Source organism: Lolium perenne, chromosome 4 (assembly GCF_019359855.2).
Source record: "Lolium perenne isolate Kyuss_39 chromosome 4, Kyuss_2.0, whole genome shotgun sequence".
In the NCBI taxonomy this organism is placed as follows: domain Eukaryota; kingdom Viridiplantae; phylum Streptophyta; class Magnoliopsida; order Poales; family Poaceae; genus Lolium; species Lolium perenne.
The window spans coordinates 24,803,302-24,829,115 of NC_067247.2; the positions used below are offsets into that span (position 1 = coordinate 24,803,302).

At 45.4% G+C, this 25,814-nt stretch overlaps 1 long non-coding RNA gene across 1 annotated transcript; it reads left to right on the forward strand.

Annotated features, from left to right (window-relative positions):
• Positions 1–396: 396 nt before the first annotated feature.
• LOC127346626 (uncharacterized) lies at positions 397–1,266 on the forward strand. The gene is made up of 2 exons (XR_011744299.1): positions 397–844; positions 968–1,266. It is a non-coding gene; the product is annotated as an uncharacterized lncRNA (long non-coding RNA).
• The last annotated feature ends 24,548 nt before the right edge of the window (positions 1,267–25,814 follow it).

The following is a 25,814-nucleotide window of genomic DNA, read 5'->3' on the forward strand; positions in this document are numbered from 1 at the left end:
TACGGGCCAAAGCATGGGCAGTACAACCTCCACACCATCGTCGCCTCCCAGCCGCATGCTACATGGTCCAAGAAGCTGTTGAAGGTGGAGATTCCAAACGGCCATACCGCGAAATCGGTAACGGTTCAACCCACCAAGCTGATCGCTCTTGGAGGCGGGCTGCTTGGCTGGGTTGATCTCTGGAAGGGCATTGTGATCTGCGACGTGCTCGATCCTGGAGGGGCGACGGCGGCTTTCGCCCCTATGCCCAAGCTGCTGCCCAGCAACAGCGAACTCTTCGGCAACCAGTATTCGGCACGGTCGATTCGCGACGTCGCCTTCAGTTGTGGTTTCATCAGGTGCGTCGAGTTTGAGGAACTGGTAAAACTCAGACCCACACCTGAACCAGTTGTTGTTGATCCCTGGGACATGGATGAACTCCTGGACTCGGAACTAGCCGTCAGTCCACCCCAGGAGGAGGAGGAGGAGGAGGAAGTATATGATGTCGTTGGTTGGAGGCTCGTCACATGGTATAGGGAACTGACTTGGAACAGGTGGCGCAAGGGGAGCCTGGTTCACTCCGATGACCTTGGTATTGTGTCCTCGCCGCAACTAGGAGGTGGTGCTGCTCTAAATGTGCCATTCAAGAACCTGAAAACAGCTTCTCCCACTCTGCATGCCGATGCCGATGTTGTTTACCTCGTGTCCCTGCTGGACGAGAATGACCAAACATTATGGATTGTCACAGTTGACACTAGGACCAAGTCACTTGGAGAGGTTATGCCGTTTTCTGCACATCCCTCAAGAATTTACGATCCATCATTCATTCCATGTGTGCTGACCAAATATCTGGATACTAAATCAGGTAATTATACTGTGACTTGTTTATCATATGACACTGACTGACAGACATGAATGTTTTTTCTTTTCTTGTTTTAGTATGATGAGTGGTCATGAATCTAATGGATTTCTGCTCTATGTGCATTAGATGGAGCTCGGGGAGGCAAGCGAAATGCTTCCCATGTCCCACTTTCACCAAACTTCAGCGAGTCGAAGAAACAGCAGCAGGCAGAACTAGAAGAGCAGCAACCAGTACCGCGCCTTCTGCGGAACTCATCAGATAATAGTTAGTAGCATTCGCCAAGTTTTAGATGTAGAACTTGAAATAGTTGTCGTATAAATAGTTTCTTAGGCATGATACTTGATTGAATGATCCCTGCATTGTTGCAATCTAAGGCGGACCTATTAGTCGTATGTATAATTCAGTCTTCTAATTTTAGTTTGTCATGTAATTTTCAGGCTGATAGTTTTCCTTTTAACTTGTGCAGCGGCAGTGATGATGCCAGTTAACTCTGCACGGTATGTCTGAAGCTTAAAGTGTTGATGGTATATGGCGTATATGTGGTTATGTTGGTCGTCGAGCATGGTTATGGTCTAAAATGACATTGTACTTACCCTACGGTTTTATGCAAGTCATATGGGGGGAATGCTTGGAGTGTAGGACAGTGTCGTATATTAGTTGGTTATATGCTCCTTAGCGCGCCATGTTTTTTTATATATAAATCGCAAGGTTTGTTAACAAGCGGTATATCATTAAATGATTCTATCTTTGTATGTGGTTTGTCCATTGCACTGCTTGGTACACACGTATTTTACAACATTGGAGATCCTCGGCTTACCTAATTAAATTAATGGTTTTAGGCTTCCCATTTACATTAGTGATAATTCCGTGTCGGTGTTGTGAGGTGTTTTTTAGACATGGAGTAACTAGAGGGCACGCTGATGGCCTGCGTGTCGGGCATAGAGGAATCACCACTCTTGGTTAAAAGCAAAGAATGCCATGTGTAAAAACTTGGGGAAACAATGTTGCACAAGCTATTTGCAACTTAAAACGGGTGCATTTTGTTGTCCATACCATGGGACTGTCTTTTACATGAGAAGATATCCCAAAATATACATTCATATCAGCTACTTAACCTTCAGAAATTATATAGTACATAACCTTGCTACCCAAGAGGCACACATAAATTTATCGATTAATCAGATGCTTCAGTTAACTATATTATGAAAAACATTGTGCTATAAGTTTTTCTTCAACTACTCAAAGTAAGTTAATAAAACAAAAATATAAGGACAAGATACAATCTAAACTTTGCACAAGGACATGTATCTCTACTAATCAATATTATAATTGTATCTAATAAAATATGTATCCTAATTATATTGGAGTGTGACTGTATTGTATTGAAAGATGTGCTAGTTGAACATAGAACTCAAAATAGTATCAAATGACATATGAGAACAAAATGACATGCACTTAGTAATAGGATGAGTATTTTGTGAAGTAAACATGTTCATTATAAATAAGAGAATACATTTTAATTTTCAATTACATTGGGAGTATCAAGTAGTCGCGTTGAGCCTAACATAGATGGCTTTGAAATCTAGATTATCTCGAAAACTCAAGTTGGGTTACATGGAATGAGACAACTTGTTTGCTCGACTTTGAGGTGAGTTCATGGTTTCCCCATGTCCAATCTCCACCCTATGTTCAAAGTTCATGATTTTGACATTAATTGATGTCAGTTAACTAGGTGTTGCTGCTACTAGAGTCTGGCTGGCACACTGTCTTGATAGATATCAAGTTATAGCTGCTTGGTGTCCCAAGTAGTAGTAGATGTGAAGGTTGCAACAGCAGTGTTAACCACATACTATGTTTTAGTGGTCATCAAGTTTAGAAGTGTTGCTTCGTTCTTGATGGTTGTTTTTGAATCTGAATGTAGGCTGTGTGTGTGCGGTGTGTTCGTCAGGATTCGCTGACGTCGTGTTGGCTGAATTTGATTTCCACAAATTTAGCCAATCCACGCCCGTGGTGTGTGTGCAGTAGTAGTAATGGTCAGCCAGTCGTGTTTGATTTTCGCAATGGTCTGAATGCATTATCTTTTTTTGTGTATTTATGAACAGGCTATGGGATTGTCGTGACGCCGCTTGGATTAGGACGTCGGGGCCTCGCGGACAGGGTGGTTGGTTGCGTTTCTGACTGGATCTGCTCTCGTAGCGTTGCTGCTGCTGTTTTTTTTTCCGAATTCTGGTGTTATCTTCTGCACGGTAGGGTAATGTCTAGCAATATTAGTATAAATGTTTGACTTAAAATATATGCTGCTACTCTTTCCCTCGTGGATACATGTAGTACTTTTGTTCTAGGGAGCTGGTCAAAGTTATAAAGTTCGACTTAGAATATGTAATAATCACTCCATCCATAAAAGGAAGTTGAAGATTTGTTTAAATTTGGATGTGTCTACACACTCTTGATTGATCGTGGCTACATTTTTTTACTTATATAAACGATTACAAAAACCCGGGAATATGCATATGTGTCATGTACGTTGTCGTTATATGTTTTCAGTCTCGATTGATTGGCCGATCTGAGAGCATCTCCAGTCGCGTCCCCCAAACCGTCCCCCAAAGGGATTTGGGGCGCGCCGGACAAAAAAACCGTTCCAGCCGCGTCCCCCAAAGCCCATTTTTGTCCGGCGCGTCCCCATACGGTGTCCGGCGCCCCGAGCCCGTCCCCGTCCCACAGGGGACGCACCGGGGACGCCGGACACAACGAAAAGCGCGCGGGGAGTGGCGGGGCCGACTCGTCAGCGGCACAATAAATTTTTAACCTAACCGTCGCCTACCTCGCGACGGAAGTTATTGGCGGTGCAGTTCCCGCAGCGACGCAGCGACGGTGCAGTTCCCGCAGCGACGCGTCCCGTCGCGCCTAGCTCTGCGTGCCGGCGTTAATGCGCGCCACCGCTCCCCCGCCTCCCTCCGGCCTATAAAAGGGCCGCCTCTCATCGTCCCTCTCACACACAAACCCTAGCGCCTCTCTCCCAAACCCTAGCCGCCACCATCTCAACAAGACTCGACGCTATGTCCGGTAGAGGCGGAGGCCGACCTCGCGGCCGTGGTCGTGGTCGTGGCCGCGGCAGAGCTGAACGCTCGCCGTCGCCTTCCACGCCGCCGGCTTCATCATCGTCGGAGATGGACGTGGAGCCGGACGTGCGGTTCGAGTTCGTCCTCGTCCTCAAGGGCGACCCGCGCGGCATCCAGAGGCTGCCGGACTCCTTCGCCGACTACGTCGCCGGCGACGATCGCCCGCGCACGATGCATCTGCGGGAGGCTGCGTGCAGCTACTACCGGTGGATCGTCGACGTGATCTACGACGCGCGCGGCAAGATGTACCTCAACATCGGCTGGGAGAAGTTCGCGCGGCACCACAGCCTCCAAGCCGGCTTCATCCTCCTGTTCTCCTACTTCGGCGACAGGGACATGAGCGTCAAGGTCTTCGACGAGACGCGGTGCCGCCGGGACTACCAGGGCGACAGCACCGACGAGGAGGACGACTGAGTGTTCTTTCTTCGCAGCGAACACGTGCACGGAGGTTTCTGGATGTTCGCCTCATCGGTAGAACCAACAAGGGCACCATCCTCCCGCTGGATTTTCCAGTTTAGGTGACTGGGTGTGCCCTCGAGTGTTCTTTCTTAGCAGCGAACACAGGAAACCTCCGATGCACGGCCTAGTTAGGTTTAGTTTATTTGCAATATTTTATATTTGTGTCCACCACGGTTCCAACTATGTATTAGTTTGTGGAAACCACGTTCCCAATTATGTATTAGTTTGTGGAAATTGAAATAAAAATGCTAAAAAAAAGTATTTTAAATGTTTGGGGGCGGCGTTTGGGGGACGCGGCTGGGGAGCGACGTCCCCCAAAGGCGGCACGAACAAAACACGTCCCTCAAACGCTCAATCCGGCGCGGTTTGGGGGACGGTTTGGGGGACGCGACTGGAGATGCTCTGAAGTATATATGCAGGCAGGTTGGCAGGTGGCGCGCGGCATTATTTAGCATGATTTGGTAGACACCGTCACGAGACAATAATAAGGAGTTAACAATTTTGTTGCGTTACTAGCTATTTCCGGGTAGCGAGGAGGCTCCTAGTGAGCTCATTTTCCCCACCTCGGGCTCTCCTTCCTCCACGGTAGCCTTGCTCCTCCTCCCTCCTTGACCGGGCCGCCGACTGCCACTCCGCTAGATTAGCTGGCTGGAGTCGGTCTAGGTTTGGTGACGGGGCTGTTTGTGGCTGTATGCACCGTCTGGGCGTATGCCCCTTAGTGGAGACGGTGGTCCGGATCTCCGCCGCTAGATCCTGACCAGCCTAGGGCTGCTGGTCAAATCGGAGCTACAAGGTATGCCTCTTCTTCTCTCCTGGCCGGCCTCGGTGGCGAGGAGCAGCAGAAGAGGGGCTTGCCGTTTTTGGATCTGGGGGAGGGATCCTATCCTCTCCGTCGGTGTGGCTTCTGCTCTGCTTCTGTTCTTCTGCATTCTTCTCCGCCTTGCCGTGGTGGCAAGAGGAGGAGCGGCGGAAGGGCAGATTTGACCCAAGCCCGTCGACGCTCGCCTGCGGGGTGCTATGGAGCTTCTTGTTCAGAGCTCCTTCGTGCGGAACACGCGGTGCTCCTCAACGGCGTCGCAATCCTTGACCGGCAAGGCGGCCCGTCTTCAACCTCCATGATGGAGGCCTTTCAGCGCCTGCTTCACCGGAGCTCAACATTTCTTCACCAACAAGTGGTTCGTCCCCGGATGTGGAGGAGTGGCTGGCGGATGCATGGCTTCACCGGAAGCGTTGGCGTTTTTCGTGCATTGGAAAAAAAAAATTAAGGAAAATGCTTGCGGCCGGCCGACCGATGCGGGGCAAAAATCGGTCGTGCACGCGCGCGCACCCACTTGCTAGGTTCTCTCTCCGTATGTGTACGTAGATGGCTTAGCTTCCTTCATACGCACATGCATGCCTATGCAGGCGCGCGCCGTTGTGCATACACATGCGCGTCCAGCTAGGTATAGCTAGCTAGCTTCTGCTACGTTGCTGCATGCATTCGCTTGCAGTGTGGCTTAATTATTCCGATGTTGTGTGCGTTCAATTGTGACAAGGAAAATGCTTACGATAAGTCGATCCATTGCTGGCGAGCGATCATATTCGTACCGAGCGAGCGATCTGCGAGCCTCTCTCCTTCATGGCCCTGCTAGGTTTTAAGGCTCGCTAGGCTATAACTCAAGGTTTTTTTTCTCCTCACGGCCTAGATTGGACGTCTGACATTTTTCTATCATGGTAGTTGATCCAAAGACCAGTTAATGACTCGATTATTTGTGCACCATTTTTTTTTGTTGTAATCGTTTCTGACTTTTGTAAAAATTAGTTGCCGACTTTTATTGTAATTTAATCTGTAGCAAATTAATTGTTGCTTGACCACTTTTTATTGTTTTGCAAACATATGAATTTTTGTTGTAATTGTTTCTAACTTTTGTAAAAATAGACGATGATTTTTGTTGTAATTCAAGTTGTAGAAAATTAAATTAGTTCTTAACATTTTTTTGAATTATTTGCAAACGTATAGATTTTTGTTGTAAATAGTCTGTGGTTTTTGTGGATAATGTTTGCGACTTTTGTTGTAAATAGATCTACATAAAAAATTGTTGGTTTAACCATTTTATTGTAACATTATATTTTTTACAAATGTTAGGTCATTTTGTGTGATAGTATATATTTTTTGTATACATGGGTAACTTTTTTTTGTTGTAATACCATTTGCCAGTACGTTGACACATTTGTTGTAAATATGGAGAAAGACAGAGACTAAGTTGTATAGCCGTACAGTTTACGTGGAGAAACTTAGGACTGCGGGCTGATTTTCCAAGATAAGGGGGTCAAACTGCAAAAATATGTTGCGCCTGGTTCAGAGAAACCTTGGAGTGCGGGTTGATATTGCAAGAACTGAGGAGGTCAAATTGCAAAAGTGCATTGTATCTGGTTCTCAACGTTGGATGTCCATCGGACGGACGGAAGGACAACCGATTTTGGGCAAATTATCTGCCCACCGACGCCTAGCGTCCGCCATGCCCGATAGAGAAAGTGGACGAGGTGCTGTCGATCGGAGGAGAGGATTGGATCAAGCAAGGAAGGTTTGTACCGCGCGACGCGCGTTGGAACCCAATCAACTCTTTTCTGCTTTTGCCCCCAAATGCTTCTGGATCACGTCACGTACAGCCCGTGCCCGATCAGGTGAGGCGTAAATCAATGCAGGCTAGGCGTGCATGTGAACAAGACCCTCGCGCTGCAGACGAGAAGCCAGCAAAGACCGCACGTGGAGGACGCGTTGGGTCGAGCGGAACAGTGGGTCACGACCTCCGGCCGTTTCGGCATCGCCAGGCTGGCTTCCTCGTACAACCTCTGCGCCTACAGCTACGACAGCCACGACACTGAGTCGGAATCGATCAAGTGAAATTCAAGACGCCACCACCGCCCCCTGCGGATATATGCACAAGAGAAGTAACCCAAATTCCCCAACCCATACGGCAACCATGTCCAACATCCACAGCTTCGCAAAACCACCTCCACCGGCTCCGGCCGCCAGCAACTCCCGCTTTCCCGGCTGGGTGCTCCTCGACTCGACGGTCCTCATCAGCGATCACCTGAACGAAACCACCGCAGGAACCTTGACACGAGCGGGCCTCCCCATCCACGTATCCTTCGTCTCCGCTGATCCGCCGCGCCTCTCCTACTTCTGCGTATACTGCCGCAACAGCTACGAGACTCCGTTTGCAAAAGCGCCGAAGGTCGTTTGCTCCGTGGAGGACACGGCCCTCATCCAAGTCATGCTCACCGCAGAAGACTCGCCGCACTACTTCCTCTACCGGGCCAGCGGGCCCAGCAGCGGGCCGTCACTCAACCTGCTCCCGGACATACGTCGGTATTCTTACACAGAGCTTCTGATTTTACCCCTTGCTTTCGTCTCCCACGACAACGGCAAACAATTCGTCATGGCGGCTCTTAGCTACGGCCCAGGGGATGGGGAGTACATTCTCCACACCATCGGTTCTTCCAACCCGCTTTCTAGTACATGGTCCAAGAAGCTGCTTCAGGTGGAGATACCTAACGGCCTTACCGCGGAATCAGCATTGATCGAACCGACCAAGGTGATTGCCCTTGGAGACGGACTGCTTGGCTGGGTTGATCTCTGGAAGGGCATGGTGATCTGCGACGTGCTCGAGCCCGCAGCCAAGGCGTATTTTGTGCCAATGCCGAAGCTGATGCCAAACAACAATGAACTCTATGGCAACCAGCATTCTGCACGGCCACTTCGTGATGTCGCAGTCAGTCGTGGTTACATCAGGTGTGTCGAGCTTGAGCAAGTGCTAAAACTCAGACCCACGACTGTACCAGCTGTTGTTGATCCCTGGGACATGGATGAACTCCAAGACTCGGAACTAGCCATCGTTTCACCCCAGGAGGAGGAGGAAGTATATGATGTCGTTGGGTGGAGGCTCATCACATGGTATAGGGAACTGACTTGGAACTGTTGGCGCAAGGGGAGCATGGTTCACTCCGATGACCTTGCTGGTACTGTGTCCTTGCCTCAGCTAGGAGGTGGTCCATGTGCTCTAAATGTGCCATTCAAGAGCCTGAAAACAGCTTCTCCCACTCTGAGTAGTGGCGATGACAATGTCGTTTACCTCGTGTCCATGCTGCAAGAGGACGACCAAGCTGCGTGGATTGTCACCGTTGACACTAGGAGCAAGTCAGTGGGAGAGGTTGTGCCGTTTTCTGCAGAGGGGTCTGTAATTTACGATCCAACCTTCATTCCCTGTGTACTGAGCAAATATCTGGATGATAAATCAGGTAATCATATGTCACTGTTTATCAATTAGTACTCCCACGGATGTTTTTCTTCTAGTTTTTAATAATACGGATGTGTCTCAGTAGTTCGTACATGTGGTTAGGTCACATTTCAAATCATTTAAATCCGGATGGTTCTCATTCCATTATCTACATGGTACCCGGCCTGTGTTAAACTGGCCGATGACTATGGACGTTGTTACCTGAATAGAGTGTGCTCTGGCCTGGCATCGATAGTCTGAACAGACTGGCCCACTTTCATCACTTGTGTTGTCGGATAGTAATAGTTAAGAGTTGAATAAAAATATTTTTTATGCGTCTTTTTTTGAATTTGCATCAGAAAACATTGGGTATGATTAAGTGTGTATTAGTTTAGCCCCTCTGTTTTTAAATCACTATGAACAATCAGCTGTTAGATAGCTCTACTAATATGCGCTCAAATTCAGACGGGTATTTGGTATGGCATTATTATAGTTATAGCTATTTAGTAATGAGTTGTCATTAATCTAATGGATTTCTGCTCTATGTGCATTAGATGGAGCTCAGGGAGGCAAGCGAAATGCTTCGCATGTCCCACCTTCACGAAACTTCAGCAAGTGGAAGAAGCAGCGGCATCACCTTCCACAGCAGAACTAGAAGAGCAGAAACCAGTACCGCGCCTCCTGCAGCACTAAACAGCTGGTAATAGATAGTAGCATTCAGCAAGTTTTAGATGTAGTACTTGAAATAGCTATGTATAAACAGTTCTCTTAGGCATGGTACTTGATCGAATGCTCCCTGCATTATTGCAATCTAAGGCAGGCCTATTAGCTTGTGCATAATTCAGTCTTCTGATTTTACTTTGTCATGTAATTTTCAGGCTGATAGTTTTTTTGTTAACTTGTGCAGCGGCAGTGATGATGCCAGTCAACTCTGCACGGTATGTATGAAGCCTAAAGTGTTGATGTTATGTGGTGTATATGTGGTTATGTTGGTCGTCGAACATGGTTATGGTCTAAAATGAAATTTCACTTACCCTATGGTTTTTATGCAAGTCATGTGGGAGGAAATGTTTGGAGTGTAGGATTGTGTCGTATATAAGTTGTAAATAGAAGGTTAGGTGCTCCTTAGCGTGCCATATATATTTTTATTTAAATCGCAACATTTGTTAACAAGCGGTATTTCATTAAATGATTCTATATTTTTATGTGGTCTGTCCATTGCACTGCTTGGTACACACTTATTTTACGAGATCCTCGGCTTGCCTAAATTAATGGTTTTAGGCTTTCCATTTACTTGAATGATAATTCGCTGCCGGTGTTCTGAGGTGTTTTTTAGACATGGAGTAACTAGTGACATGCTGATGGACTGAGTGTGGGGCATAAGGAAATCACCATTCTTGGTTAGAAGCAAAGAAAGCCATGTGTAAAAACTTGGGGAAACAACGTTGCACAAGCTATTTGCAACTTGAAGCGGGTACATTTTGTTGTCCATACCACGAGACTGTCTTTTACATGAGAAGATATCCCAAAATATACATTCATATTAGCTACTTTTTTTGTTTGTTTGGGAGTAGCTTATCACGTGTACTAGCTACTTAACCTTCACAAAAAAAAAATATATACAACCTTGCTACCAGGAGGCACACATAAATTTACTGATTAATGAGATACTTTAATTAACTATATTATGAAAAACATTGCACTGTAATATAAGTTTTTCCTAAACTATTCAAAGTAAATTAATAAAATGAAAAACTAACGACAATATACAATCTAAACTTAGCACAAGGACATGTATATGTACTAGTAAATATTATAATTGTATCTAAAATATGTATCCTGCTTATATCGGAGTGTGACTATATTGCCAAATGTGCTAGTTGAACATAGAACTTAAGATAGTATCAAATGAGATATAAGAACAAAATGGCATGCACTTAGTGACAATATGAGTTTTTGTGAAGTAAATAAGTTCATTATAAATAAGTGAAGGCATTTTAATTTTCAATTATATTTGGAGTAGCAAATATAGCAAATAGTCGTAGTGAGCTTGACCTACATGGATTTGAAGTCTAGATCATCGAAAACCCATAGATGTCAAGTTGGGCTACGCGGAAACATATGACTTGTGTGTAGGGGCGGAGGCAGCGGGGGGCGAGTAGGGGCAAGGCACCCACCCCTCAATCAATAGCCGTTGGTAGTATATGTGCGATAATGGCCGAAGATTAATGTATGATGAATTAGCCCATGTTTTAATTATTCAGATGTAGACCAACGAAGTAAAGACAGAAGCTCATCTCTAAATCATAGCCTTCTTTCCTAAATTAAAAGAGGCAATCAATGAGAAGTAGAGAATCAATCTATCATGTACTCTCTTAACTGCGTCTAGTTGCCGACTGCTAGGGCGCCTCTGATGCTCTCGTTGCCTACATACGCTCCTGGTTTTTGTGTAGCGCGTCTGCTAACCATGACCGCGTGCAGTCTGCTATTAGTGACTCGATCTGACCTATGTTAAAGATGGATAATTTCTATATTGAAAGATTTTGTATTAATGTTACAGTTCAATCCATATATGCCATTAGTTTTTCTTTTGTTAGATCAATAGAATTTAAATATCCATATGTACACTGGCATAGAGTTGAAAGTCAAAAGCAACTGGAGAATTGGAAGTGCAATTTATTATTCCAATGGATTATTTATACAAAAAATAAAGAGATAGATATAAAAATAAGTTGTCACATTTTTCATATTTTGATATTGATTTACAATATCATATATCGTGTTATAGTATACATATACCCCCCCCCCCCCCCCCCCCCGCCTATGGTCAAATCTTGGCTCCGCGCGTGCTTGGGTGAGGTGGAACAAGATGGCTTGGATGATCGATGGGCCGGCCGGAAGCAGTGGCTTTTTAGTGCTAGATCATCGGCAGAGGAGGATGCAATATATAGTTCTTATAATTGTGCCGGTCGTCGGACATAGTTACTTAGCTAGCGATTTTTGTTGTTGCCTTGTGGATGGCGATGCCAAATATATTTGTGGCTACATAACTATTTGTAATCTCATGGAGTTTGTTAGAACTGGTGAAACCAGTGATAGTTACTAATTAGAAACTATCGTTAGCCTGGAAAGGAGCAAAGTTGTTCACATTCTTGCTAGTAGGGCAGATGGATCTGTTTGGCTTGAGCATCTGTCCAATTTTATTATTGAGTTACTTGCGGACAATGTAACAGTTCTTGATGATCTATAAAATGGCCATGCTGTTCTTTTTCCTCGACAAAAAAATATAGCAAGTTGTCCATTCATTGACTCGTTCTAGAGGGGCTCCCAAGCACTCATCTCTTCTTTCAGAATTGTTCACCATGTATATGTACCCAAGTCCCCAAGTCATTAACAAAGATAACACATGTTGATTAATTTATTTGTCATCATTTTGATACACTTTCCATTAATTTTTTTGTTCAAGCTCTTAAGAGTGATCCTCAGCAAGCAGATCAAGCTACATGTTGAACTTTATACATTATAAAGAACCATTACAACTACGCTATTTGTGTAAGCCACATATTCTCTTACTAGGACGCTTAGAGAATCCAAATATATGACCAGTGCTACACATAAAAAACTTGGTGAATGTCATTATTTCTTAGCTGATGAGGGCTGCAGGCTGTGATACATGTTCCTCTTCTGGTTCTGTCTGTGAAAACCGCTGCCGCTTCTTCTTAGGCATGTTGAAGTTTCGCCGGGCGGCGTGACAAGTATTCGACATACCTACCTGAGAACAATCTAATGCACAAAGAGTGAAAAACCATTAGATTCATGATCACTTGTACTTAATAGATATGATAACCAATGAAGTCATAGGAGACTAAGAGTCTATGCTTAATTTAACATGGGTACACTGCAGATAACAATAACAGAGACTGAAATGAGTTGAAATATACCAGAACCACATATACAGAGATTTGAGACACATAGATCAATAATTAAAAACAGAAGAATAAACATGTGGGAGTGTCATATGATAAACAAGTGACAGTGTAATTACCTGATTTAGCATCCAGATATTTGGTCAGCACACATGGAATGAATGATGGATTGTAAATTGAGGAGTGCTCTGCAGAAAACGGCATAACCTCTCCAAGTGACTTCCTCTTAGTGTCAACGGGCACAATCCATGCTGTTTGATCATTCTCGTCCAGCATTGACACGAGGTAAACAACATCGTCATGGCCACACAGAGTGGGAGAAGCTGTTTTCAGGTTCTTGAATGGCACGTTTAGAGCACATGCACCACCTCCTAGCCGAGGCAAGGAGACAGTACCGAGGTCATCGGAATGAACCATGCTCCCCTTGCGCCAACCGTTCGAAGTCAGTTCCCTGTACCATGTGACGAGCCTCCAACCAACAACATCATACACTTCCTCCTCCTCCTGCTGGGGTGGACTGACGGCCAGTTCCGAGTCGTGGAGATAATCTATGTCCCAAGGATCAACAACAACAGCTGGTATAGTTGTGCGTCTGAGTTTTACCAGTTCCTCAAACTCGACACACTTGATGTAACCACAACTGAAGGTGACGTCGCGAATCGACCGTGCCGAAAACTGGCTTTCGCTGTTGCTGGGCAGCAGCTTGGGCATAGGGACGAAAGACGCCGTGGCCTCTTGGGGATCGAGCACGTCGAAGATCACAATGCCCTTCCAGAGATCGACCCAGCCGAGCAGTCCATCTCCAAGGGCAATCAGCTTGGTAGGCTCAATCACTGCCGACTTCATGGTAAGGCCATGAGGAATGTTCACCTGCAGCAGCCTCTTGGACCATATGGAAATTGGGTCGGAACCCATGGTGTAGAGATTGTACTGCCCATGCCCTGCTCCGTAACTCAGAGCCGCCATGACGGATCGGTTTTCATGGGAGACGAAGCCGATGGGTGGGAACAGACGCTCTCTCCGAGAGTAAAAACGAATGTCCGGGAGCAGGTCGAGCGACGGCCCTATGGCTCGGTAGAGGAAGAACAGCGGCCTGTCGCCGGCGGTGAGGTCGACTCGGATGAGGGCGGTGTCCTCCATGGAGGAAACGACCCTGGGCGCGCACGCGAACGGGGTCTCGTCGCGGCTGGGGCAGCAGACGCAGCATGAGGAACGGCGCGGCGGCTCGGCGATCGCGAAGGATACATGCACGGTGAGGCCCGTTTCCGTCAAGGCTGCCGCGGTGGTCTCGTTCCGGAGATCGCTGATGGAGGCCGTCGTGTCAAGGAGGAAAAAGTCGGGAAAGCGGGAGCTGCCGGCCGCCGGTGGAAGGGCTCGCGTGGAGCCGTGGCTGGCGGGCATCGCCGCCGGACGGAGGTGGGTTCGTTCTCCGTCGGTCGGTCGGGGTTGAGGGTTTCGGTATTCCGCAGACTGGTAAGAGCATCTCCAACATGCTCTCTATATAGGCCGCGCTGTTAATAAACTGCCGATGTGCAGCGCGTCTTAGGAAAAACAGGCGCTCCAGCAGGCGTGGTAAACGGCGGCGCTGCAAATTTTTTTAGGCGTCCGACGTTTTGAACAATCCGGAGCACTATATGTGACGTGTCGGCTACAGCGCGCGGCAACGCTCTGCGCACGGGCGAAAAGCCAACGGCATGAAATTTCCCCTCCCCCGCGCCCGCGCCCTCATTTCTCCACCGCCCGCCGCCGCAAAATCCAGCCGCCTCCAGTCGATTCCGCCGCCGGCCCCGCTGCTGCGCGCCGCCGCAGCGTATATCCGTCTCGCCCACGCCTCCTCCCGGCAGCGGCGGCCGCTCCGCCGCGCTGTGCCGCCCGCGTCGCCGTCAGCGACGCGCTTCTCCTCCGCCTCCTCCTTCCCGGCGCCGTCGCGTTCTCCTCCGTGCCGTCGTCACCATGTCGTCGTCTTTGTCTTCGATCTTGCTAACAACATGGCGCGACCATGGTGCTCGCCGATTTGCTCGCAAGGTATGCACCTCCGCCGGCTAGCCTCTATTAGCATATGATTTTACTCGCCGGTTAGCTACTATAGTTAGTTGTAGTTAAGTAATTTCATATGTATGTTTGTAGAGTTCATCATACGATTCATCAGATGACAAGTACGACTAAGATAAAGAGAAGAACATATCGCTACTATTAGCATAACGCGCCGTTAAGAAACCAAAATTTGGTGGATCGGTGTTTGGTAGACAGAAGTTGTGGAGAGAAAGGATTGAAGGGCATGAGAAGTTGATGCGGTCATATTTCAATGAGAATCCGATTTTCCCCGAAAGCTATTTTCGGCGGCGTTTCCGGTTGAGTCTCAACTTGTTCAATCACATCGCAACGGAGGTGACCAAGTATGATCGCTTCTTTGAGAAAAGGAGGAATGCCGCCGGAGAAATTGGTCATAGCACATATCAAAAGGTGACCGCCGCCTTGCGTATGTTGGCATATGGTATACCGGCGGATCTTATTGATGATCATTTGGCCATGGGAGAGAGCACTTCTATCTTCTGTGTGAAGCGCTTTGTCGTTGCAATTGTCAATGTCTTTGGCTCCACATACTTGAGAGCCCCCAATGCTCAAGACACGGCAAGGCTTTTGGAGATCAACGCCAACCGGGGGTTCCCGGTATGTTTGGTTCCATTGATTGTATGCATTGGAGTTGAAAGAATTGTCCAGCGGCATGGCATGGACAATTCAAAGGGTACAAGAAGGATGCCACCATAGTCCTTGAAGCGGTGGCCGACCAAGAGACTTGGATATGGCATGTTTTTTTTTGGAATGCCCGGGTCTTGCAATGACATCAATGTTCTTCAACGGTCACCACTAATGACAAGACTTGCAATGCGGGAAGGTCCATTGGTGGAGTTTGAAGCAAATGGCCACAAATACAACTATGACTACTTCCTCGCCGACGACATATATCCAAGGTGGCAAACATTTGTGAAGCCGATTATTCAACCAAGAGGTAAGAAGCTGTTGCGGTCAGAAACCCACCGGCGAGCAGCGACGGGCAACACAGGAGAGCCGGGAGCAACTTAGGGCTGCGGCTGGCCCTGGTCCCTCCGAGCGACGGCCCGCACAGACTCCGGCACGCACGTCCGATGCTGGTGCAAGGGCGTGCCACCTGACCTATACCTGGTCAGGAAGGTGATGGATGTGCCTCGCTTAGTTTCCTGCATGGCATACACGTAAACATTAAATACGAGCCTCGATCGGCTCTCAGGTTATCCTGTGAATCGGCTCAAAGAGCCGATCCACCCATGATTCGCACAAGGTGTACGAATATATGGTGGTCCTGCTTGATCAAAACAAAGCTAAAACGATCTACTACGATTTAGGGTTTTCACCGCATAATCGGAACATCCTACTCGTGATTGAGCCTCGCGGCCACGCACGGTGATCGTAAGCCGATCCTAGACAAGGCCTAAAAACCAACACGAGGTTGATCCCCGGAACATCCTGTCTAGGGCTAGCAAACTACACCCTACGTGCCGCTGGATCCTTCAACCCTTTGTAAGGCCTAACTATGCAGATATTAAACTAATCCTTGCAGAACAAGGAGCAACCATAACGAATCGGATCTACTAAATAATGATCAAGCGGGGTGCCGCCCCTACACCTAAGATAGGTGTAAGGGCGGCTAGATGTCTAAGGGTTGCACGACGACAGCATATGATACGAAGAACAATGCTAACCCTAACACATCTAAGATAACTACGTTGATCGCCATCAAAAAGGCTTCAGTACGAGCAACGCATGAACAGCGAATAAGCTTGTACTGCCTAGATCGCAAGATGCGATCTAGGCAGCATGATGCTTACCCGGAAGAAACCCTCGAGACAAGGGAGTTGGCGATGCGCCTAGATTTGTTTGTGGTGAACGTGATTGTTGTTTATTTCATAAACCTTAGATACATATTTATAGTCCGTAGACTTTCTAACGTGGGAATAATCCCAACCGTGCACGAGTCAAACTCTAACTAATCGACACATATCCTACTATATTACAGATACACGGGCAAACTAGCCCAAACTTTGCATATAAGTCGATTCACGCATATCTTCCATGTATATTCTTCAAGTCCATCTTGATCGCGGCCCACCTCTGATTCGGTCAAATTCTGGTGATAACACATGCCCCCCTGGTTTTGGAATTTATAATTCCAAAATCACTCTGTTTTTCTTCGTCGGGTCATGTCGTGGCAGAACCGTCGCAGTATCCTTCATCATGATGCTTTGCCTCTTCCACTTCCGCGTGTCCTGGCAATTTTTTTTTTGTTGGGCACCACTTCCTCGGAAACTACTATGGCATTGAATTTCCACTATATTCCCTTTTATTTAACCGCTCCAAACAGTTTGCTTTCTCATCCCCTTCGCATTAGCACTCCAAAAGCCCTCCTGCGCAACCATGTCTTCTTCCTCCTCTGCCTCATCGGATCTTTCGACCCAATCCTCCTCCTCCCGCGAGCCGACGCCGGAGTGGAACCCGGAGGAGGCCCATGCGGCCAACATCCGCCGCGCCATCGAGGCCGGGGAGGAATCCAGCCATGATTTCTCCGTCTGGTCTGAGGACGACAAGTCCTCGACCGACGGGGAAAGTGACCTCCGCTTCCTCGCCGACGGGGAAACGGAGGGGGAGAGCGATGACGATCGCTTCTCCTGCGATGACTTCACCTCCCCCGAGGAGGAGGAGGAGGAGAAGGAGGAGGAGGAGGATGACACCTCCTCCGACGAGCCGCCGGCCAAGCGCTTCTGTCCCTGGCCGGGGAACCTCAGCGACTTCGACAGCGACGACGACGACGCTGACGAGGAGGATGAGGACAACGAAGGCCCGGCCGGCGGCCGCTGGAGCAGCGACGATGAGCCCGCCGGGAGTAGCGCCGACAGCGGCGACGACGGCGACGACGAGGGCAGCGACGGCCCGTAGATAGGACCATTAGCATAGGATCAGTAGTAGTAGACGGGGCAATGTATCCCCTAGTACTTCCTTTTGAGAGCAATCAGCTCTTTATGTAAGAAATCTTGCTTATCAATGAAGAATTTCCCCAATTTGATTTTGCCGATTTCCCTTGAGCTACTTTAGCCGATTTCCCCTCATACTGATTTTGCCGATTTGTCCACTTAGCCAATGCTTAATGAGCCGATAGCAACGCATCGGTCCTTCATAATTCATCCTTCAATTCTTCAACTCATGACTTTGAGATCTGGTGGATAATGTGGAGTCTTCAAGAAAGCCCTTAAACTCCTCCCACCAGGTCCGGTGATCCTCTTCTGCAAGAATTCACCATTTTTGAAGAAGGTTACGACGAAGGATCAGCCGATGACACCCCAATCGGCTTCTAAAACAGAGCATCTACCAGACCAGCTGCCCCCCGAGCCTCAGTCAAGGCGAGAATATTGGTGAGGATGCACAGATCAGACAAAGGACTTTGAACTCAGGTAATTCTGAGACAGCCACCATGCCGAACGTAGCTGAGAAAGTGGCCAACTTAGCCAGGCCGACGGTAGATGCACCAGAGCCGATCACCTTTCTTCCTTTGAAAGCCGATATTGTAGATGAAGTACCAACGGCTTAACGAGCAAAGGGCTGCCTTGTATGCCAAAACTGACGTTTCTGCCAGTACTGCTGAACTGGCGCAAAGGGTTGGAAGTCACCGACCTGGTCGAAATCCGTGTCTTGAACACGCAGCCGGTAGATCTTGTGTAAATGTACTAGAGTCGATGGCTGTGCATCGGCTTTGTTTCTTAGCTCTAAAGTCGATGTCCGTGCATCGGCTGTATACTATGTAAAAAAAATTTACTGGCCGATTTTCTATCAGCCCCCAATATTTCACCGCACATGTATCGCACATGTTCATCTGATTAGGTGCCCCCCGAGCCGAATCTGCCAGGTAACTGCGGATATCGGCTCTGTAGTCAGCCAAGGCACTGTATTTGAACGTCGGCCCCGTTAGGACTAATGTTGACTCTCATCAGCCGACGTAAAACCGCTGCCCATTAGATCGACGTTGAACACAGGCAGAATGTGTGGTGAGGATAATTTTGGCCGATTGCTGGAATCGGCCTCCACGTTGATCGAATCGCCCAATGAAGGTTTTGCAATGTTCCTCCATAGATTTTTGGGGATCGGCCTCGCCACGTTTTCCATAGGTTTGTTCTTGCTACACGGTCAGGCCGGTGGATAAGACCAGCCTAACCCCATCCTTCGTCACGTCGATGCGCTCGCAGTCGTCCAAATTGATGCCTGAGAGTGGCTCTTGGCCTGCTGTTTCCCAAGCGTTCATGCCAGCCGTTGAAATCTCGGCTGAGTCATCTGCATGGACGACCTCTACCTCATCTCCATCCCACTGTATTACGCATTGGTGCATCGTGGATGGAATGCAACAGTTGGCGTGGATCCAATCTCTTCCTAGCAGAACAGCATAGGTGCTCTTGCTATCGACGATGAAGAACGTCGTAGGGATGGTTTTCCTTCCTACGGTCAGATCCACGTTCAGAACACCTTGCGCGTCAGACGCTTGGCCGTTGAAATCGCTCAATGTCACGTTGGTCTAGATCAGATCCGAGCTAGAGCGTCCCAACCGACGTAGCATAGAGTATGGCATAATGTTGACTGCCGCTCCGGTGTCCACCAGCATCTTGTTGACAGGCTACCCATTGATATAACCTCGCAAGTACAGGGCCTTCAGATGTTTGTAGCTTCTTTCTCGTGGCTTCTCAAAGATCACTGGCTGTGGGCCGCAGTCAAGTTGTGCCTGAAGGAGATATGCCCTAGAGGCAATAATAAAGTGGTTATTATTTATATCTTTATGTTTATGATAAATGTTTATATATCATGCTATAATTGTATTAACCGAAACATTAGTACATGTGTGATATGTAGACAACAAAGAAGTCCCTAGTATGCCTCTTAACTAGCTTGTTGATTAATAGATGATTAGTTTCATAATCATGAACATTGGATGTTATTAATAACAAGGTTATATCATTATATGAATGATGTAATGGACACACCCAATTAAGCGTAGCATAAGATCTCGTCATTAAGTTATTTGCTATAAGCTTTCGATACATAGTTACCTAGTCCTTATAACCATGAGATCATGTAAATCACTTATACTGGAAAGGTACTTTGATTACACCAAACGCCACTGCGTAAATGGGTGGTTATAAAGGTGGGATTAAGTATCCGGAAAGTATGAGTTGAGGCATATGGATCAACAGTGGGATTTGTCCATCCCGATGACGGATAGATATACTCTGGGCCCTCTCGGTGGAATGTCGTCTAATGTCTTGCAAGCATATGAATAAGTTCATAAGAGACCACATACCACGGTACGAGTAAAGAGTACTTGTCAGGAGACGAGGTTGAACAAGGTATAGAGTGATACCGAAGATCAAACCTCGGACAAGTAAAATATCGCGTGACAAAGGGAATTGGTATCGTATGTGAATGGTTCATTCGATCACTAAAGTCATCGTTGAATATGTGGGAGCCATTATGGATCTCCAGATCCCGCTATTGGTTATTGGTCGGAGTGAGTACTCAACCATGTCCACATAGTTCACGAACCGTAGGGTGACACACTTAAAGTTGGATGTTGAAATGGTAGTACTTGAATATGGAATGGAGTTCGAATATTTGTTCGGAGTCCCGGATAAGATCCCGGACATCACGAGGAGTTCCGGAATGGTCCGGAGAATAAGATTCATATATAGGAAGTCATATTCCAAGTTTGGAAATGATCCGGTGCATTTATGGCAGGTTCTAGAAGGTTCTAGAAAAGTCCGGAAGAATGGCACTTTGGAAAGTGGAGTCCGGAAGAGACTCCACTTGCATGACCAGCCAACCCTAAAGGGGAGGAGTCCAAGGTGGACTCCCCTAGGGTGGCCGGCCAACCCACCTCAAGGAAAGGTGGGAGTCCCACCTTGAGTGGGACTCCCTCCTTGAGTAGGTTTCCCACATATGGGAGGTTTTAGTGTTGGGGTTTTATTCGAAGACTTGGACTAGAACTCTTGGGGCTTCCACCTATATAATGAGGAGGAGAGGGAGGGGGGCAGCCACTCTTTGGCTCAGCCTTGGCCGCACCCCTTAGAGGGCCGGCGCCCAACCCCCTCTCTCCCCAAACCCTAGCTTCTTCTCCTCCTCCACTTCTCCCGCATATGCTTAGCGAAGCTCCGCCGGAGATCTCCACCGCCACCGCCACCACGCCGTCGTGCTGCCGGATTCAAGGAGGAGCTACTACTTCCGCTGCCCGCTGGAACGGGGAGGTCGTCTTCATCAACAACCGAACGTGTGACCGAGTACGGAGGTGCTGCCCATTCGTGGTGCCGGAAGCGATCGTGATCAAGATCTTCTACGCGCTTTTGCAAGCGGCAAGTGAACGTCTACCGCAGCAACAAGAGCCTCATCTTGTAGGCTTTGGAATATCTTCAAGGGTGAGACTCAATACCCTCTCGTTGCTACCGTCTTCTAGATTGCATCTTGGCTTGGATTGCGTGTTCGCGGTAGGAAATTTTTTGTTTTCTATGCAACGTTATCCTACAGTGGTATCAGAGCCAGGTTTATGCATAGATGGTTGCACGAGTAGAACACAATGGTTTGTGGGCGTTGATGCTTATGTTATCTTTAGTTTGAGTACTTTGCATCTTTGTGGCATAGTGGGATGAAGCGGCTCGGGCTAACTTTACATGACCGCGTTCATGAGATTTGCTCCACGCTCGACATGCAACTTGTATTGCATAAGTGGCTTTGCGGGTGTCTGTCTCTCCTACTATAGTGAAGATTCAATTTACTCTTCTATTGACAACACTAGTATCACCGTTGTGGTTCATGTTCGTAGGTAGATTAGATCTTACTCGAAAACCCTAAACCACGTAAAATATGCAAACCAAATTAGAGACGTCTAACTTGTTTTTGCAGGGTTTGGTGATGTGATATGGCCATAATGTGATGATGAATATGTATGAGATGATCATTATTGTATTGTGGCAACCGGCAGGAGCCTTATGGTTGTCTTTAAATTTCATGTTGAGTAGTATTTCAAAGTAGTTGTAATAGTTGCTACATGAGGTGAACAATCATGAAGACGGCGCCATGGACCTTGACGCTACGCCGACGATGATGGAGATCATGCCCGTTGATGATGGAGATCATGTCCGTGCTTTGGAGATGAAGATCGAAAGCGCAAAGACTAAAGGGCCATATCATATCACATATGAATTGCATGTGATGTTAATCCTTTATGCATCTTATTTTGCTTAGATCGCGACGGTAGCATTATAAGATGATCCCTCACATTAATATCAAGATAATAAAGTGTTCTCCCCTCGTATGCACCGTTACCAAAGTTCGTCGTTTCAAAGCATCTCGTGATGATCGGATGTGATAGATTCAACGTTCATATACAACGGGTGTAAGCCATGTTGCACACGTGGAATACTTGGGTTTGCTTGACGAGCCTAGCATGTACAGACATGGCCTCGGGACAACGGAAACCGAAAGGTTGAACACGAGTCATATGGATGATATGATCAACATGTTGATGTTCACCATTGAAGCTACATCATCTCACGTGATGATCGGTTTTGGTGTAGTGGATTTGGATCGTGTACCACTTAACAACAATGAGGGAGGTTGTATTAAGTGGGAGTTCATTAGTAATTAGATTAAAACATGAACTAATTATCATAAACATAGTCTGAGTAGTATTTTGTATTAATTTTGTAGTATTGGCATCCGTTTACTACTATGCGCTAGTCTTGTTATTGAGATAGAAATACTGTTAAATCTGATAAGAAACTTTACGGATTAGTACCGTATTGTTAAAGAATCAAGAATTGATTAAGTCCTATTGCAAACTTTTAGTAAACCTCACATTGTTGATTCAAAGAGCTATGGTTTCAATTAGTACCCAAAGTTATCTTGTCTCCGTGAAACTTGAAGTTCAAATCTGTTTGAAAAGTAAGGAGCTGAAAATTTAGTTTTCAGAAATAATCAAGGTATGAGATATATGTGATATCTAAGACCTTATTGCAAGATGATAGAATATAAATTTGGTGAGACTACATAAACTCATAAGTTTTATGGGAATGTATGAAGATTGAAGACGCCAGGCGTCACAATCCTCCAACTATTGGGGCACTAATAATATTTGCATATCCATGAAGTTATCATCCTTAGTATGCACCGTTGCTAAGACTCGTCGTTTCGAAGCATCACGTGATGATCGGGTGTGATAGATTCTACGTGTGCATACAACGGGTGCAAGCCAGATTTGCACATGCGAATACCAAGGTTAAAACTTTATGAGCCTAGCATGTACAGACATGGTCTCAGAAAGTCATCATGATACAATGGATAAAATTATGAGTGAAATTGTTCATCATATTACAAGGTTACTAATAGTGAAATCCGGAACACTTGTCATATGATGATCAACTTCAAAGTAAGTACCTCAAGGTTATTGGTATTTGACCAACAAACCTAGAAGTTATTGATGTTGAAGTGTTTTTCTGAATAATGAGGAAAGCTAAAAGAGAAACTGCAAAAGATATTCTGGCAGAAAGAAAAGAAAAGACTAGAAAGTCTAGCTCAGGTGTATATAAATGATATACATGTTATGAATGTATTCCTCATTTGGTCACACAATGAAATTCTTGGGTATTTGTACCATATTGGTTGGTATGAAGTGTCATACAAAACAACGCAATACAAGAATACAATGGCCTAAGTGACTGATAAGGAATATGGTAATAATGCACGTCTGGAACATAATAAAGTGTTATTATGTTTGTCGTTGGCATTCTACCTAGCCCTTAGAATTTATAATAAAGAACTTAATAATTGTTATTTTGCTCTGGTCAAATGAAAACAATGAGTTGTTCAAGTTATGACATTACTCCATGTACGATGGATAAGTTATTATGAATCTTAATGGTGAAAACACACATACATAACACTGACGCTAAAATGCCATAAGGCAAATGATTTGAATTCCACTTATTTGTGGAACCGCCATTTAGGTCATGTTAGAAAGGAACGCATGAAGGAACTCCATGCAAATGGATTTTTGGAGTCATTTGATTTTTGAATCGTTTGGCGCTTGCAAATATTTTCTAAAAAGAATGACTAAAATACCGTTCATAGGCCAAGAGTTGAACGGGCAACTAAATTAGTGGAAAAATACATGATGATGTATGTGGTTCACTGGACATAGTTGTGTGCGGGAGATTCTTCTACTTCATGAAAACTTTCAACAATGAATTGAGTATATATGTGGATATATTCAATAAGGAAGAAGTTTGAAACATTTGAATGGATTCAAATAAATTTCAGCATGAAGTGGAAATCATCGTAATAGAAAAGTCAAATATCTATGATTGGATCATGGTAGAAATATTTGAATTACGAGTTTTAGCGAACATCTAAGAGAGTTATGAAATTGTTCTACAACTCACATTTCTTGGAGTATCATAATGATGATATAGTATCCGAGATATGTATCCAAACTTTGTTGGATTAATGATGAGATAAAAATATTATGACGCCATTATATTTTTGTGGATTATGCTTTAGTGACTACCGCTTTTACACTAAATAGAGCATCATCATGATTCATTGAAATGACACCATACGAGTTATGGCATAGGTAAGAAACCTGATAGTCTTTTCTTAAATTTTGGTATGCATAGCATAAGTAAATAAGTTTACAACCAAAATCGGATGAATGTCTTTGTTGGTTATCCCAGAGATTTGATTGGGAATTCTTCCCATGAGACAAAGACAAAAGTGTTTGTCAATGTTTCTTATTTCCGAGAAATTGTTTCTAGTGAAGTATTTGAGTGGGAGGACAATATAATTTGATAAGGTTTATGAACCTGAGCATAATGATCAGAGTAGCGCAGCATCGGAATTGGTTTCGGAAGCGGCCACAACGATCATGGCTCCCATGACTACAAAGTGTTTTAGTCATGGAGATCGAAGTACATATTGAACCTTGTAGGTATGGTTTACTTTGTGATCAAATAAATGATTTGTGGACAAAGGATTGATTTTGAACAATGATAAACCAACTACAAACAAAGAAGTTATGATGGGCCCTGACTCCGTTAAAATGGCCATGCGCCATGAAATCCATAATAGATGAATACTTTTTGAAAGTAAATGGATCTATAGACTTGGATGAAATATCCTTGAAGAAGCTCGACTTGTTGAAAAATTGTTTACAACAAAGTTCAAAGAGTTGACTACGATAAGATTAGATTTTCCGTAGCAATGCTTATAGTCTATGTGGATTATTCTAGTAATCACTACATATTTCTTTTATGAGATATGCTAGTAGGATGGCAAAATACATTACTTATCAGAAATATGTATTAAAAGGTGTATACAAGATACAACCAAGAGTTTTGCTGGTCCGTGGAATACTAGATAGGTATACAAACTTCAATTTGATGAAGTAAGTATAGCGGAGTTTGAATCTTCACTGGATGAAATTGTCAAAGAGTTTTTGATTTCATCAGAGACGATGAAGAGGCTTGCATTTGCAAGAAATTAAGTGGGAGCACTGAGACATATTTATAATACTTTATGTAGATGACATATAGTTGGTTATAAATAATGTAATTATATACTTGATTAAAAGGATTCATTGAGAAATTAACTTCAATGAAAGGATATGGATTGAAACAAATTTAGTGTCAAGATCTATGAAGATAGATTGAAACACATAAATAAGTTTAAGTCAAAGTACATAGAATAGATATTGAAATGGTTCAATATAGAAATATTAAGAAAATATTCTTGTCATGTTAAAGTTTTAACAAGACTTGAGTGTATATGACACTCAATGAGTAAAAACACATGAGTGATTATAGATCACGAATAATATGTACACAATCAGATATCATGTGCTATAAAGTGTTATGAGCATATACCAGAATGATTCATATGATGATCATTGGACGACAGTAAGAATATCCTTGAGTACTTTAGAAGAACTAAGGATATATATATATTTTTGTATGAAGAAATGACAAACAAATCGTTGTAAGGTGTTACACCGATATTGGTTTTGTCACATATAAAATATAATTTCAATCTCAAATTAGACTAAGTGTTGTTTAAAAGGTAGCACAATGAGCTAGAAGTTGTCTATGCTAGA